A 15969-nucleotide genomic window follows, 5' to 3' on the forward strand; every position below is an offset into this window, starting at 1 on the left:
TGTTTGTGTATGTATATATATACACATACATATATACACACACTCAATGGAATGCTACTATAAAAAATTATGAAATTTTGCCATTTGCAGCAACGTGGATGAGATTATCATACTAGAGATTATCATACTAAGTATGTCAGAAAGAGAAAGACAAATACTATATGATATCACTTACATGTGGAATCTAAAATATGACACAAATAAATTTATTTACCAGACAGAAACAGACTCATGGACATAGAAAACAAACTTATGGTTACCAAAGGGGAAAGGGGATGGGGGAGGGATAAACTAGGAGTTTGGGATTAGCAGATACACACTACTATATATAAAATAGATAAATCACAAGGTCCTCCTGAATAGCATAGGGAACTATATTTAATATCTTGTAATAAACTGTAATGGAAAAGAATTTATGTGTAACTGCATCACTTTGCTGTACACCAGAAACTAACACAGCATTGTAAATTAACTATACTTCAATTAAAAAAAAAAGCCATCAAAAAAAAATAGAATTCATTGACTTGGCTACATATTCTCTACCACACTAAATATATTATGTGTCTGTATGTGTGTTTGTGTGTGTGCACTCACACATAGCATCTTCAGGACATGGTCGAGAACTTTGATTAATACATATGGAATGGATGGAAACATTAAAGTTATTTTCCCAAGGAAAAAAAAACTTACTGAATTCACACATTTTGTTTTCCCTTAGAATTTTTAAGGGATCTTTAGGAAACTGGAACTCTTAAGACATCAAGGTAGGGAGTCAGAAAGGAAATTCAATTTGAGTTAAAAAAAATACTCTCAGTGGAATAATTTTAACAAAGGGATAAAAGAAGACACAGGAGATAGGAGATAGTATAATGAGAAATAGTAATAATGCTTCCAGCAATCATGGCTCGATGGGTGAACGTAATCTGAGATTAGAAGACCCACCAGGGAGCTGCAAAGTTACAGGACTGCTTGATGAAATAATTTAATACCTACTGGCTCCACTAAACATCATGTACAAAGAATGCTCAGTTACCTGGCAGTCCTGCTAACCCAGAGCATGAGGGAATCTGCTTGAGGCAATGATAGTTCTTATATTTCACAAAGATTTTCCACAAGCCCCCTCTTTATTCCTCTTACTGTTTGCTTCAGCTTTACTCTATGTCCAGAGTGTTAATTAGTCCCTGATGCCACCGTCTGAAATTGCAGGAATAAAATAAGAAATAACACATGATAATATGCAAAAATAATCTGGATACTATTATTATTAACACCTTGAATTTGTGTGGTACTTTACAGATGCCATGTTTCTTTTTGTTTGTTGATCCTCATACCAAACTAGGAGGTAGTTTTTTTTTGTTTTTTTTTTTTGTGGTACGCGGGCCTCTCACTGTTGTGGCCTCTCCCGTTGTGGAGCACAGGCTCCGGACGCGCAGGCTCAGCGGCCATGGCTCACGGGCCCAGCCGCTCCGCGGCATGTGGGATCTTCCCGGACCGGGGCACGAACCCGCGTCCCCTGCATCGGCAGGCGGACTCTCACCCACTGCGCCACCAGGGAAGCCCTAGGAGGTAGTTTTTGAAAAACAGGTGTTAAAAATAATAACAACTACTAATTTGTTACAATAAAAATGTTATAACCAGTGTAATTATGTTTACTCTTTGCCAGACTCATTTAATATGTTCATTAAGTGTTTAAATCACACAACAGCCATGTAAGGGTGAGAAATTGAGGCTTAGGGAGCATACACAACACACCAGCAATTGGGTGGAACCAGTATTTGAATCCAGGCCATTTGTCTTTGGGTCAGTGCTCTCATGTCTATGCACTGTCTATCCTTGAGACAGTATAAGGGTTAGTGTTTGTCCCTGATTTACACATCTCAGTAACTCTAATTCCTCCCTTCCACTATACCAGTCTGAAACGCTAAGAGTAGTTTTGTGCAAACTGGGTAATAGGCATAGGCAGCCATATCAACCTTCCCTGAATTCCTCTAGCCTAGAGCAAGTCCTTTATCCATGGAGGACAAGACCCTAAAACATCCCTCTTCATTTGCACAGACTTCCTTCCAGGCAAACGGGGCAAGACACATTATCCCCAACTTAATACCCAGATCTCCAGGACCCTGTAGGGTGAAAGCATGAGCTGCCAGAACTACTCTTCGATTTATTTACATCAAAACCCAAGAGAAGCTCAGGTAAACTTCACACCTGTCTTTCCCATCGTGGGAAAGCAACCAAGTACAGAGTGAGAATGTAATTCCATTTTCAACTGTTGGATGCCTCCTTGAAAAACCAGCAATTGGGTCAATTAGCTCCATTTGTTCAGATGGTATTAGATCCCTATCTGGTAACCATCAGAGTGAAACCAGTAATTCATTTCACATAGGCACGGCAGTGCCATCAGATAGTAATGCTTTTTAGTTACTGCCAACCTGGGGCGTTTTGAAATAGTGACCTCAAGACTTAAGCTGCAAAATTCCATTATCTATCCTCAAGCCAGCCAGAGCTGAATTTTTGAAATATCCTATTAAGTTTTCTGCTCTGATAAAAATTCAGAGGCCCTTTTCATATTAATCTCCCCATGGCAAATGAAATTTGCTGAGTGGTAGATTTAATTTGCTTCTATTTATGTAGTACTGCATTTTGGAAAAAAAATAATTGCTCTCAATATCACTTTTTCAGTGTTACTAGAAAAACATCATAAAATTTAAGTCCTTTCTCCCATTTATTTCATTGTTCAGACTCTACACAGTAAATAGTTTATTCTTCACCTTTCGATCACTTTGGCATTTTAATTAAAATATAATTATCATTCAGAGGGGAATAATGCTCAAGTTTTGGTAATTGTCCATGTCAGGTCATTAGGTATATTTTTTAAAAGAAGCTAAAGTAATCTAAAACATTTAGTAAAAATATACCTTCTACGTATTTACTTAAGACAGGTATATCCTAGCATACTTTATTATTTCCCCGAGGCAACTTCCCTGTTTTAATTATGTAATGAAATTGAGGAGTGTATAAGAGAGAGAGCTCCCTATGGAATTTGTATTAATGAAATATAAATGTTTTCATTGTGGTAGATTTGTAGAAAATCTATAGGATCTTGAAATAAAAGAAAATTGATGGCTCATATTTCTATCAAAAATGAACAAGGAAAAAGAAATGTCTTTAAATAATAGAAGAGAGACTAATATTTCAAGCTCATATCCCTTGCACACACAACTTTTTTGTGTGTGATTTGGGGCCTGTATGTATGTTCTTACTTTGTTCTGGTGGAGGATTTTGGAACTTTGAGGATGGTATTTGTCTGTTTTGTTTTTCTGACTGAAGTCAGTTAAAATGCTTACAGAGGGGAAGAGATGTCTAGGTCATGCTTCAACTACATACAATGCTTCAGTATTAGCTGCTTCTGAAAACAAAAGTTTCTTTCTTCTCATTCTGCAGTCCAGTGTGGACTGGCTTGACTCAGCTTCCTAACTTCCCACTATGGAAGTCAAGCTGACTAAGCAACTCCCCTTCAAATGTTACAGGTTGCCTTAGTGGGGGCTAACACACAGACCATTAAAACCTTCAGTCCAGCAGGGGAATATATCACTTCTTTCCACACGCATTGTCCAAAACAATTCACTTGGGTTCATTCACTCCTTAGGGGAACAGGAAGTTTCATCCTGCTATGTGTCCATAAGCAGAGAGCTAGACATATTTGGTTGACATCACTAATGACTACCCACAGATAGTATTTGGTACATATCACTATAACAATGCAGCAATTAGCAGTATTAGATTATGTTGCTTTACATTAAGACCGGAGATAAGGATCTTTATTGTGTCCAAGATCGTCTTAAATGTCCCCTCAGCTTGATTAAATTTTGGACAGGTTCCTTCCTGACTATATGCCCTGTCATCCCTTTTCTTAGGGTATTTACTTTATAAATTACTTTTAATTTCTATTGTAAATTCTTTCTCTATTCCTTGTCTCAGCCTCTTGCCAGTTTTAAAACGCAGGAATGTCTTTCTCAAGGATCTGGGAGACCTCCCTTGAAATGTAATAATCAAGGAAGATAGAGCCTCTGACTCCCCGTCTCTGTGGGAGGGTGGGTGCCTAACTTCCATATGCACCATATGTACCTATTAGCAAACACAGTTGGCTTAATCACATTGACCAACCATTCTCCTAATGATCATAAATACTTTTTCACTAGCTTACCCCAGAGCTTAAATTTTTCTCTGCATTTTGTTTCAGGAAAGTTGAATGCATTCTCTCTCCTCTTTTGCAATAGACTCATATAAAGTCTTCCTTGCCTATTCAACTCCGTTGGGTACAATTCTTCTTTAACTTCAGTAATCCTTTACTGAGCATCTGTGGTATGCAAGGTGCCATGCTAACTTTGGGAATGTATAATAATAATGGCTAACATTTAGAGAACACTTAATGCCTTGCATAGCATACCCAGTGGGTACTTTACTGCATTCCTCAATCTACATTTCTCAATTAATCACATGATACATTTACAATTATATTATTTGTGTTATAAATGTGGAAAGTGTGTTATAAATACAGGGTTTAGTTAAAGAATTGCCTGGAGTCATCCAGTTAGGAGGTGACGTGACCAGAAGTCCTATTGGAATACAATGAAAAATGTTTAATCCTGTCCATTACAGGCTCATAGTTTATTAGAACAGACATTAAAAAAAAAAAGACAAGAAGGGCTTTAAAGAAGACATGTATGTTCATGATGCTGTGAAAAGACCTTATCTAATGGAATAGAAGGAAAAGAGTCGAGGGAAAGATATCCAGAGGAGGAAATATTTCCTCTGAATCTTGAACACAGCCTGCAATTCTCTTCCATAGTTTGAGCTGAGGGAACAGCTCATTCAAAGACAAGGAGACTCAAAAAGTCACCGTGCTTTTGGAAAACAAGAAGTAGTTTAATATAGCCATAGCGAAGGAGTTGGAGAAGAAGCTGTAAATTTTATGTGTTGCTTTTTGGATTACTATACTATCTACTGAGTACATTGTTTTGTGTCTGACAATCTCATGTCTTATATTCAACATTATTTAAAGTGCCTACTATGTACATGCTAGAGCATTTATAGGTTCTGAAGATAGAGCAGAAGCCAAGCAGACATTGTTTTTGCATCCTTGAGCTTACAATCAGAAAAACAGAAGGCACGTGAATTTAAAGAATAGAAATTTAGCTAATTACAATGGTAAGTGTAATAAAAAATGTAGTAGGGTAAAGAAATAAAATGTAACAGATGGAAAATATTTTCTGTAGTGTAGTCAGTGGAATATAGTCCGTCTTTATGAACGGAGCATGTGGAAAGAGACATGAATGATATGAAGGATCAAAGCAGAGATAGCAGCATGTGGGAAGGAATTCTGGTGGAAATGAACACTTTCGGGCCTGTCCTGTTGGAAAAGTAGCAAGAAACATTGGGTCCTTAGAAATGTGGGCAGCATGGTAAAGTCAGAGAAGTGGGCAGGGGGTAGATCATATTGGAAATGTAGGTTAGCATAAACGAAATGGATTTTATTTTAATTGGAATATGAAAGCATTGGAAGGTTTTGAGTAGGATGGTGATGTGACTGAATTTTATGAAATAATAACTCTGGTTGTGAACACAGGGAGAAATTGTATCTAGTGTCAAGAGCTGAAATAGGGACATTAATTGGGCAGCTGTGTCAGTGGACCAGGTGGGAGATGATGGTAGGTTGGATGGGACACAGAGTCAGGGCAAAGTGGTGATATCTGGAATACATTTTAAAGCTGAACTAACAGGAATTGCAGAGGGACTGGATATAGTATGAGATTAGGAGAAGAATCAAGATTAAATTTATTCTGCTGGAATTATGGTCCTATTTTCTGAGACGCTAATAATTCAGAGATGAGCAATGTGAAGTAATAAAATTTAAAAGTCTGGGTTTGGGGGCTTCCCTGGTGGCACAGTGGTTGGGAGTCTGCCTGCTGATGCAGGGGACACGGGTTCGTGCCGCGGTCCGGGAAGATCCCACATGCCGCGGAGCGGCTGGGCCCGTGAGCCATGGCCGCTGAGCCTGCGTGTCTGGAGCCTGTGCTCTGCAACGGGAGAGGCCACAACAGTGAGAGGCCCGCGTACCGCAAAAAAAAAAAAAAAAAAAGTCTGGGTGTGAATATATTAATTTGGGGGGATATAGCACTTAAAAGATAGTTATTAAGTACCCATGATGAGATTTCATATAGGAAGTTTAATATTTAGTCTAAAGCTCAAAGGAGTCACCAGAATAGTAATTTTATTTAAGACTGTGAGATTAAATTAGGCAACTTAAGAGGTTAATACAGAGGGAAAAGCAAATTGGGTTTATTCTTGGCCCTATTTTCTGTTTAATTTCAAAGTGCTCTTCGAAATACTTTGAAGAACCGATTAAATGAGATAATAAGTGTGTACTTATTTGATCATTACAAAACTCTAGATGATAAATAATGTTATTACCCATATTATACAAAGAAGAAAACTGCAACTCAGAGAAATAAAGTAAATTGAACAAGGTTGCACAACTATTACAGGCTGGGATGCAAAACCAGATCTCACGTTTCTCAAAGCCTGCTTTATACTGTGCTACTTAAAGAATCTTATATGGCCAGTAATAGCATCACTATTCTAATGGCCAGGGCTTACCTGAATGGTAATGGAGCATCTGTCTTCACCAGAGAGCACACAGATTCTGGGGAACTCCAGTATATATATCCAAGATGATGCCTTGGTGTTGTTATCTTCCTGCAGCCCTCAGATCCCAAGACACACTTCTGTACCATTTATTAGAGCTCTCCTCCCAGTTTACAGATACTGACTCTTTTCTGTTACCCCTTTAATGGCAATTTCCATGAAATCCCTATTGTAAGCCAAATACGTAGCACAATCTCTGCCTAAAGTTAGTACTTGTTGAGTGAAAGGATGAATGTTCCCTTTTAATATGCAATTTCTCTCTTGGTTTAATATGTTAGAAATCCCTACTTCCCTGTTTCTTTTTCCTATTTTAAGAGATTTGTAGAAAATTAACCTTGATTTCTCTTAGTAGGCCAGCTCACCATCTGGAAGTTGACTTTCATTGAGCAAATTTGTCTCAAACAATGGAAGGAAACTAATTCTCTCTCCAGGGCTTGGACTCTCAAAGAAAAGACAGCCAAATTATGTTCCTGGCTTGTTAAAAGGCACATTCCCAGACTTCAACCCCCAAAAGATTTAGAATTAGGAAGTCTTTAAGGAGCACTCCAGGCAATCATTAAACCACTTTAAGATTGAAAACCTATACCCTATCTTCTGAGATTTGCTTAAAGGGGCCTGATAATCCCCGCTTTGTATTGATTGGGAAAGTTTTGCTCTTAGCCACTTCTCTAAAGCTCATACTTGTAGTTGATATTGTTAGACCTGACATTCAGCTGCTATTCTTACTAGAAGTGCAACCATCTATGAATTTCTTACCCATTCTAGGTTTATTTCCATTCCTTTGAAATGAATTACCTCCTATTCTCTCAACACTTAAAGATAGTTACTGGGGTTCCCTGGTGGCGCAGTGGCTGAGAGTCCGCCTGCCGATGCAGGGGACACGGGTTCGTGCCCCGGTCCGGGAAGATCCCACGTGCCGCGGAGCGGCTGGGCCCGTGAGCCATGGCCGCTGAGCCTGCGCGTCCGGAGCCTGTGCTCCGCAACGGGAGAGGCCACAACAGTGAGAGGCCACAACAGTGAGAGGCCCGCGTACCGCAAAAAAAAAAAAAAGATAGTTGCTATTTTCCCCTTTATAAAGACTGAACAATGTGCTTAATATGTAGAGCACTCAGTAAATGGTAGAAATCATCATAGATTTTGTTTATCATTAGTAGTAACAGTTTATGTGGCCTGGCCAGGTAGACATGTGTTATTTGTAGAGGTGCCCGGGACAACCCATCTTGTGAACAAGAGTCTTTCCTTTAGTCGTTATACTGCCCCTGTAGGCTTTAAGTTCTAAGCAGGATCATATAAAATTGCTAAGGGATAAATGGAATAAAGATTCAAATTGTATGTTAAAGTGTAAGAAAGCACTAGGCTTTTCGTGCTATTTGAAGAATTGCTTTGCTGCTTGAGAATGGGGCAGACACACTCATTAAACCCTGTACTGCTTCTCTAACAACCACAGCTATATCCAGGTAGACTATAAAATAGTGGTTCTAAAGGTTCTTTCTAGTGCAACCTGAGTAACTGGAAATAGACTCTAGATCAAATACTTGCAATTATATCTTTTAGAAACCTATGTGGAGTTGGGGCATCTGTGCAAAATAGCAAAGTAAGCCCAGTGATCATGAGCTTCTGAAATGATGAGGAAACATCTTCCTGTCTCCTAGCCAAACCCTGCACAGAGTGTTGAATCCTGTCACTTACTCCTATGTAGGAGAATCCTCATGGCTTACTTCATTTGGGATTCAGGAGGTGGCAGAAGGCAGCACTCAAATATGCCTTTGGTTTACTTGTATCTAAGAGTCCTTCTTCTCTAGTTAGAAGTGAATCTGTTTAGAGAAAAGAATCTGCTAAAAGTTTTGTCTTTGGAACTTGGAATTAAAACTTTAACAAAAAAATCATGTTTACCTAAAGCATTCTGAGACAACTTAGTTAGAAAAGCTTAAATTTTCACAAATGGAAGCAAAAATGGTAGAAGTTATAAATTAGGCTAAATATCAGATCCAAGGAAAAAAGTTAAATGATAAAATGAGATTAAGAATTTGGGGCAAGGACCTATGGTCAATTAATCTACAACAAAAGAGGCAAGAATATACATTGGAGAAGAGACAGTCTCTTCAATAAGTGGTGCTGGGAAAACTGGACAGCTACATGTAAAAGAATGAAATCAGGACATTCTCTAACACCATATACAAGGATAAACTCAAAAGGGATTAAAGACCTAAATGTAAGACCAGATACTATAAAACTCCTAGAGGAAAACATAGGAAGAACACTCTTTGACATAAATCGCAGCAGTATCTTTTTGGACCCATCTCCTAGAGTAATGGAAATAAAAACAAATAAACAAATGGGACCTAATTAAACTTAAAAGCTCTTGCACAGCAAAGGAAACCATAAACAAAAGGAAAAGACAACGTACAGAATGGGAGAAAATATTTGCAAACAATGTGATGGACAAGAAATCAATTTCCAAAACATACAAATAGCTCATACAGCTCAATATATTTAAACAAAAACAATCAAGAAGTGGGCAGAATATCTAAATAGACATTTCTCCAAAGAAGATACACAGATGACAAACAGGTACATGAAAAAATTCTCAATATCGCTAAATATTACAGAAAGCAAATCAAAACTACAATGAGGTATCACCTCACACCAGTCAGAATGGCCATTATCAAAAAATCTACAAATAATAAATGCTGGAGAGGGTGTGGAGAAAAGGGAACTCTCCTACACTGTCAGTGGGAATGTAAATTGGTGCAGTCACTATGGAGAACAGTATAGAGGTTCCTTAAACTAAAAATAAAGTTGCCATATTATCCAGCAATCCCACTCCTGGGCATACACCTGGAGAAAACTCTAATTTGAAAAGACACATGCTCCCCAATGTTCACTGCAGCACTATTTACAATAGCCAAGACATGGAAGCAACCTAAATGTCTATTGACAGATAAGTGGATAAAGAAGATGTGTTACATATACACAATGGAATATTAACAACCATTAAAAATAATGAAATGCCATTTGTAGCAACATGGATGGACCTGGAGATTATCATACCAAGTGAATTAAGCCAGACAGAGAAAGACAAATATCATATGATATTACTTACATGTGGAATCCAAAAACAAAACAAAGCAAAAAAGATACAAATGAACATATTTACAAAACAGAAATAAACCCATAAAGAAAACAAACTTATGGTTACTAAAGGAGAAAAGGGTGGGGGATGAATTAGGAGTTTGAGATTAATGTATACACATTACTATATGTAAAATAGATAGCCAACAAAGACCTACTGTATAGCACAGGGAACTATATTCAATATTTTGTAATAACCTTTAAGGTAAAAGAATCTGAAATAGAATATATATATATATAACTGAATCACTGTCCTGTACACCTGAAACTAACACAACATTGTAAATCAACTGTACTTCAATTTAAGAAAAATAAATAACCAATTAAAAAAAGAAACACAATGAATCACACAGGAAAATGTCCACACATTATTATATGGATAAAGCAGATGATAAGATATACGTACTCTATGATCTTCATTTTGGAAACAAAGTCAATTAACAATGCTTGGGATAAAAAAAAGACCAGAAGGATAAACACCCGAATTTTAAGAAAGTAATTGCCTCTGGGTGGTGGAATAAAAAGGGTTTAAATATTTTTTCTTAAAAAAAGAAAATAGGGGGCAAGGTATTTTAAGATATTACAGATGAAGTTACGCTAAATATCAGATCCAAGGACAAGGGTTAAATGATGAGATGAGATTAAGAATGGGGGCAAGATACATTAAAACATTATAGATTAGTACAAGTCGCTTAAGATTTAGGCTATTGGGAGAACCTTACAGAAACCTGCAACATGTGCTTAGGGATAAAAATATCTAACCAATTTTGAGCCTCTATTATCTACCAGCCACTGCTTTAAATATTTTACATATAATATCTCATTTAATATCAAGAGTATCTATTTGAGATATTTGGGAAACAGCAGTGCAAAGAGGCAAATTCAATTGTAGTCCAACGTCTGTCTTTAGAGACTTGCTGTTCAATAGAATTACATGTGGTGATGGAAACATTTACAATCTGTTCTGTCCAATATGGTAGCCATAAGTCCTATGTGGCTATTAAACACTTGAACGCAGCTACTGTAACTGAGCTAACAGCCACATGTGGCTAGTGGCTTCTGTATTGGACAGTACAGCTCCAGAGACCAAGCTCTTATCCACAATGTCATGGGACCAACTTTTGGCAAATAAGTCTGTGGTACCAGGTAGTGCAATATCCACTTTTGCAATGACACCTGAAATCTAAAAAAGGAGCTGGTCATTAAAAGATGCCAGGAAACAATATTCCAGATTTACAAAAAGAAAATAGCGAGGGAAAAATTAGATATCTAATTTTAGAATTCTCCTTGAGTTCTATGGACCTGAGAAAAGATTAAAATGAGATGGAGCTGGGAAGGTTAGCAAAAAACTGTGCAAGCAAACGTTTAGCTACAGTAAAGGGAGTGACTGCTTCCCCTGAGCGTATTCTTCAAGGAGGTCAACTTTCAACTATGTTTTGTTTTGTTTTTTTAGTTTATGTATTATTTAGGGTAACATTGGCTACTGTAACAAATGCCTCAAAAATGTATATTTGTTCAAACACAAAAAAAGTTTATTTTTACTCACCTAAAATCAAAATGAGCAGGCAACTCTATTCCAAGTGATAAAATGGGAGCTTGGCCCCTTCTTTCTCGTGGCTTTGCCACTTTCAGTGAGACTAGTGTATTATATTATGTCATACTCAGGAAGGGAATAAAGAACATCAAGGATCCATAGACTATTTTGTGAGCTATTCCCGGTTGCAGTGAGCATCAATTCTGCTTAAATAACATGGCCTTGTCACCTGATGACCAGAGTAGTTGGCAAATTTAGGTTAGCAGTAGATCCAAAAAAAGATAAAACAGATTTGATGCACAGCTATACTCTCAGCCACATGCTAGTTGTGACTTAAACGTATGATGAAATATTGGAAGAGGCAGCTTGAAATACACAAGAGAAATATTATTTTGAGACCAAAACATACAAAAGATAATCAACAGATTATACTTATCTTATGTGATCACTCTGCCTTCCAGAATTTCCAGGTGCTCAATTTAATGCTTTTGATATTAGAATTTGGAATTTTAGTACTTGTAGGCCAAGATACTGAAGACACAAGATTAGGACAAAAAGCATGTATTTGGCAATCAATAAGCTGAACCAGACTGGGGCCTGTGAGTGATGCAGAATATGATAAGAGATTAAGAAATAAAGGAGTATGTCAGAGTAACCCTGGAGAACCTGGGCTAGCCATGCTTCTGCACACTTGTTTCACTTACCATCATGCACTCAGGAACATTCTTACAGAACTATTCCCAATGCTTGGATAGTACTTTCCTTTTGGCAGAAGTTATTTATTTTAACAAGATCTTGGAGGACAAATCACCTTAAAATGCTCTTGGGATGTTGAGCAAAGACTCAGCCATAGTCAGAAAGAAATAACAAATGTAAAACAGAGAGTCACGGGTGCTAAGAACTGGGCGAGAGTGGGAATCTTCTCTTTTAATACATACATACAGTAGTAGAGTATAATTGTTAGGAGCAGAGGTTTTATAACCAGAAATTAATTTCACATTTTAGTACAACTATTAACTGTTTAACCTTCGAAATATTAGTCTCAGTTTTCTCATGCTTGGAGGAAGAGTAAGAAATCTCCCATATTGTTATTTTGAAGGTTAAATGGGTTAATATGTGTACAACACTGAGATGATTGTATGCCCTATGTCATTATTTTTAGTAGCTTCCGATTATAAGCGAGGGATATCACATCCCAAGAGTCTGAATAAATTACTAAGCTCAAACAGCAGGACCATTCCAAGTTTTTTGTTGTGAAGCCTAGCTCCTCCTGGGATAGAAGAGATTAAGAGTGTCATGTATGAAAAAAAAAAAAGAGTGTCATGTATGACCTGAGACTTGAGTTTGCATCCTGCCTCGTAACCTATAACTGTGTCTAGAAAAGTTAACTTTTTTTTATAGAAGAGATTTTTTAAAAAAATAATTATTTGGCCACACTGGGTCTTCGTTGCTGTGTGTGGGCTTTCTCTAGTTGCAACGAGCGGGGGCTACTGTTCGTTGCCGTGTGTGGGCTTCTCTTGTTGCGGAGCACGGGCTCTAGGCACGCAGGCTTCAGTAGTTGTGGCATGCTGGCTCAGTAGTTGTGGTGCACGGGCTTGGTTGCTCCACGGCATGTGGGATCTTCCCGGACCAGGGCTCAAACCCGTGTCCCCTGCATTGGCAGGCGGATTCTTAACCACTGCACCACCAGGGAAGTCCCTAGAAAAGTTAATTTTTTAACATCTCTAATTCAGTTTTCTCATGTGTAAAATGGGAAGGATAATACTAGCTCATTCCTAAGATTGTTTTGAGGTTGGAATGACATTTTTAGAACACTGTTCTCAAGGCCTGGCACAAAGCCAGCACTCAGTAAATAGCATCCATGATGATGATGATGATGACGACAATGATAATTACATGCTGATCATTCTGCTACTTTGTTCTTATCATGTAAAAACGATTTCCATTAAGTGAAGGATTTAAAATCATTTGAATAAGCAATTCCATTTCTTAATAGGAAAAAAATATATAGTATGATAACATTTTTACTCTGTGCTCATGTTTTAGACCAGGGCTCCCCAACCCCCAGGCTGCAGACCAGTACCGGTCTGTGGCCTGTTAGGAACTGGGCCGCACAGCAGGAGGGGAGTGGCGGGTGAGTGAGGGAAGCTTCACCTGCCGCTCCGCATGCTCGCATTCCACCCGAACCATCCCCCCGCCCTCTCCAGTCTGTGGAAAAATTGTCTTCCATGAAACCGGTCCCTGGCGCCAAAAAGGTTGGGGGCCACTGTTTTAGACTATCTCTTATTATTATAAATGATATTTTTAACAATTCAATTTTATACCACTAAAAGGAAAAGAGGAAATTAAACCAGTATCAGCACATGCTTTAAAGAATAAACATCTAGAAAATCATTTCAGAACACTCTGGTTTTCAACAATTAAGAACTCATTGATAGAAATGTGTTAACATATGACAATTGAGTCCTCACCCATATTTCAGGCACATAATATTTAAATATAATGTATTATACTCCTGACATTTGTTCAGACCACTCATGAACTAGAGCCCATGATTTATTCACAACTGTTGTAACACATTCTGATAATTTATTTGGAAGAAAGCAATCTGCATTAATCATTTATTAATTATTAATAAAATATAAGAACTGCATTAAAGAACTGCTGTTCAAAAATAACCTTTTCTTCCTGAAGCCAAGGACCTATTTAATTTCACCTTGCATTTCGTAAAGATTAATTGCCTTTTCAGGTGTTGTCCTCCAGTTTGACCCTGTAAGGTTTTGGGGCAACACTTTTTACATACAGATAGAAATGTGTCTGAGTTGAATTACACCCCCTAAGAAAGATATGTTGACATCCTTACTCCCAGTAGTTCAGAATGTGAACTTTTTCATAAAGAGAATTGGGGCAGATATAATTATTTAAGTTAAGATGAAGTTATAGAGTAGTGTGGGTCCCTAGTCCAATAGGACTGGTGCCCTTATAAGAATTCAGCCCATGTAGAGACACAGGGAGAAGGCCATGTGAATATGGAGGCAGAGATTGGAGTGATGCGTTTACAAGTCAAGGAATGCCAAGGGCCATGACCGGAAGCTATGAGGAAGACATGGAAGCTACTCTCCCACCGAGACTTCACACACACGCACACACACAATCAACCCTGCCAACACCCTGATTTCAGACTTCTAGTCTTCAGAACGGTGAGAGAATACATTTCTGATGTTTTAAACCACCAGTTTGTGATGCTTTGTTATAGCAGTCCTAGAAAATGAATACACTGTGCTTTTTCTATTCTTGCCAGTATGCCTGCAAAGGTTTGCAAAGGCTTTACTGAGAAGACTTTTCATGCTGTGGTTAGAAAGCGCTGATTAAAAATTCCCAACTCCTGACATTCAGTAGTTAAGCGTTGCAGTTTGTTTGGTAAATTTATCTGAACCTCTGCATTTTCAGCTGTGAAACAGGGCTAATCATATTACCCTTGCAGAATTATATACCTTGATGGTTTACACATTCCCAAACTTGGAGCAATTAGAATAATTGTTCAAGCCCTTTCAAGTGAATATCAGTCAGAAAGGAGCTTAGAGTGGGGAGGATACTGCTGGCTTACATAAGACGGATGTGACTCTAGGGACTTCAGGGGTACATTTGATGAATATCAGTTTGCCAAACTTTTATCAAATTGTGTCATACCTACATCTCACTTATTTACTTAATCTTATGTCTGATAAAAGGAGAGGGAGAGATGGAAGTAAGGAGAAATCCAGATAAAAAAAGAAGAATGGAAGAAGGAAATGAGAAAAAGAACAATTAGAATTGTTCACTCACCTTTGTGACATTCAAGTTAATGTACTGGAAAGAAATTAATATAGAAGATTCTAGATCTGTTTCCTCTTTTTCTCAGGATTCCAGAGCCCTCGTAATATTTACACCTTACTCTGATGACCATGATTTAACACTTTAAACATACAGTGTATGTTTTTCATGAAACCCAGCACCTAACTCCTTCTTTAAAAAAAAAAAAAGTTTTTTTGTTTCAGTGCTGGAGGGAAAAGAAACTTTGTGGGTTTTGTTGAGTAAAGTGTATCCAATTCTTATCATGAAGAAATTTATGGAATTTTCATAGGAATATGGAGTAGGCAGAAAGGTGACTCTCAAAGATATCCATTCCCTAAATCCTAAAACCTGTGTATATATTACGTTGGTGAAAAGGACTTTGAAAATATAGTTAAGAGTATGGACCTTGAGATGGGGAGATTATCCTTGATCATCATGATGGGCTAAATTTAATCAAATGAATAATTTAAAGTTAAGAAACTTCTGTGGCTGTGGTCAGAGAGATATTTAACAAAAGAAGAAGGGTCAGAGGAGGATGTGACTTGAGAAGAACTTGACCCATTATTGCTGGCTTTGAAAGAGGGAGGAAAAGAGCTATGAGTCAAGTGACACAGTGGCCGCTAGAAGCTGAGAATGGTTCTTAGCTGACAGCCAAGAAAAAAACATGGGTATCAGTCACACAACTGCAAGAAACTGAAATCTGCCAACAGTCCAAGGGGCAGGAAACACATTATCTCCTAGAAACTCCAGAAAGAACACACTCT

The sequence above is a fragment of the Lagenorhynchus albirostris genome, chromosome 19 (assembly GCF_949774975.1).
Source record: "Lagenorhynchus albirostris chromosome 19, mLagAlb1.1, whole genome shotgun sequence".
Lineage (NCBI taxonomy): Eukaryota > Metazoa > Chordata > Mammalia > Artiodactyla > Delphinidae > Lagenorhynchus > Lagenorhynchus albirostris.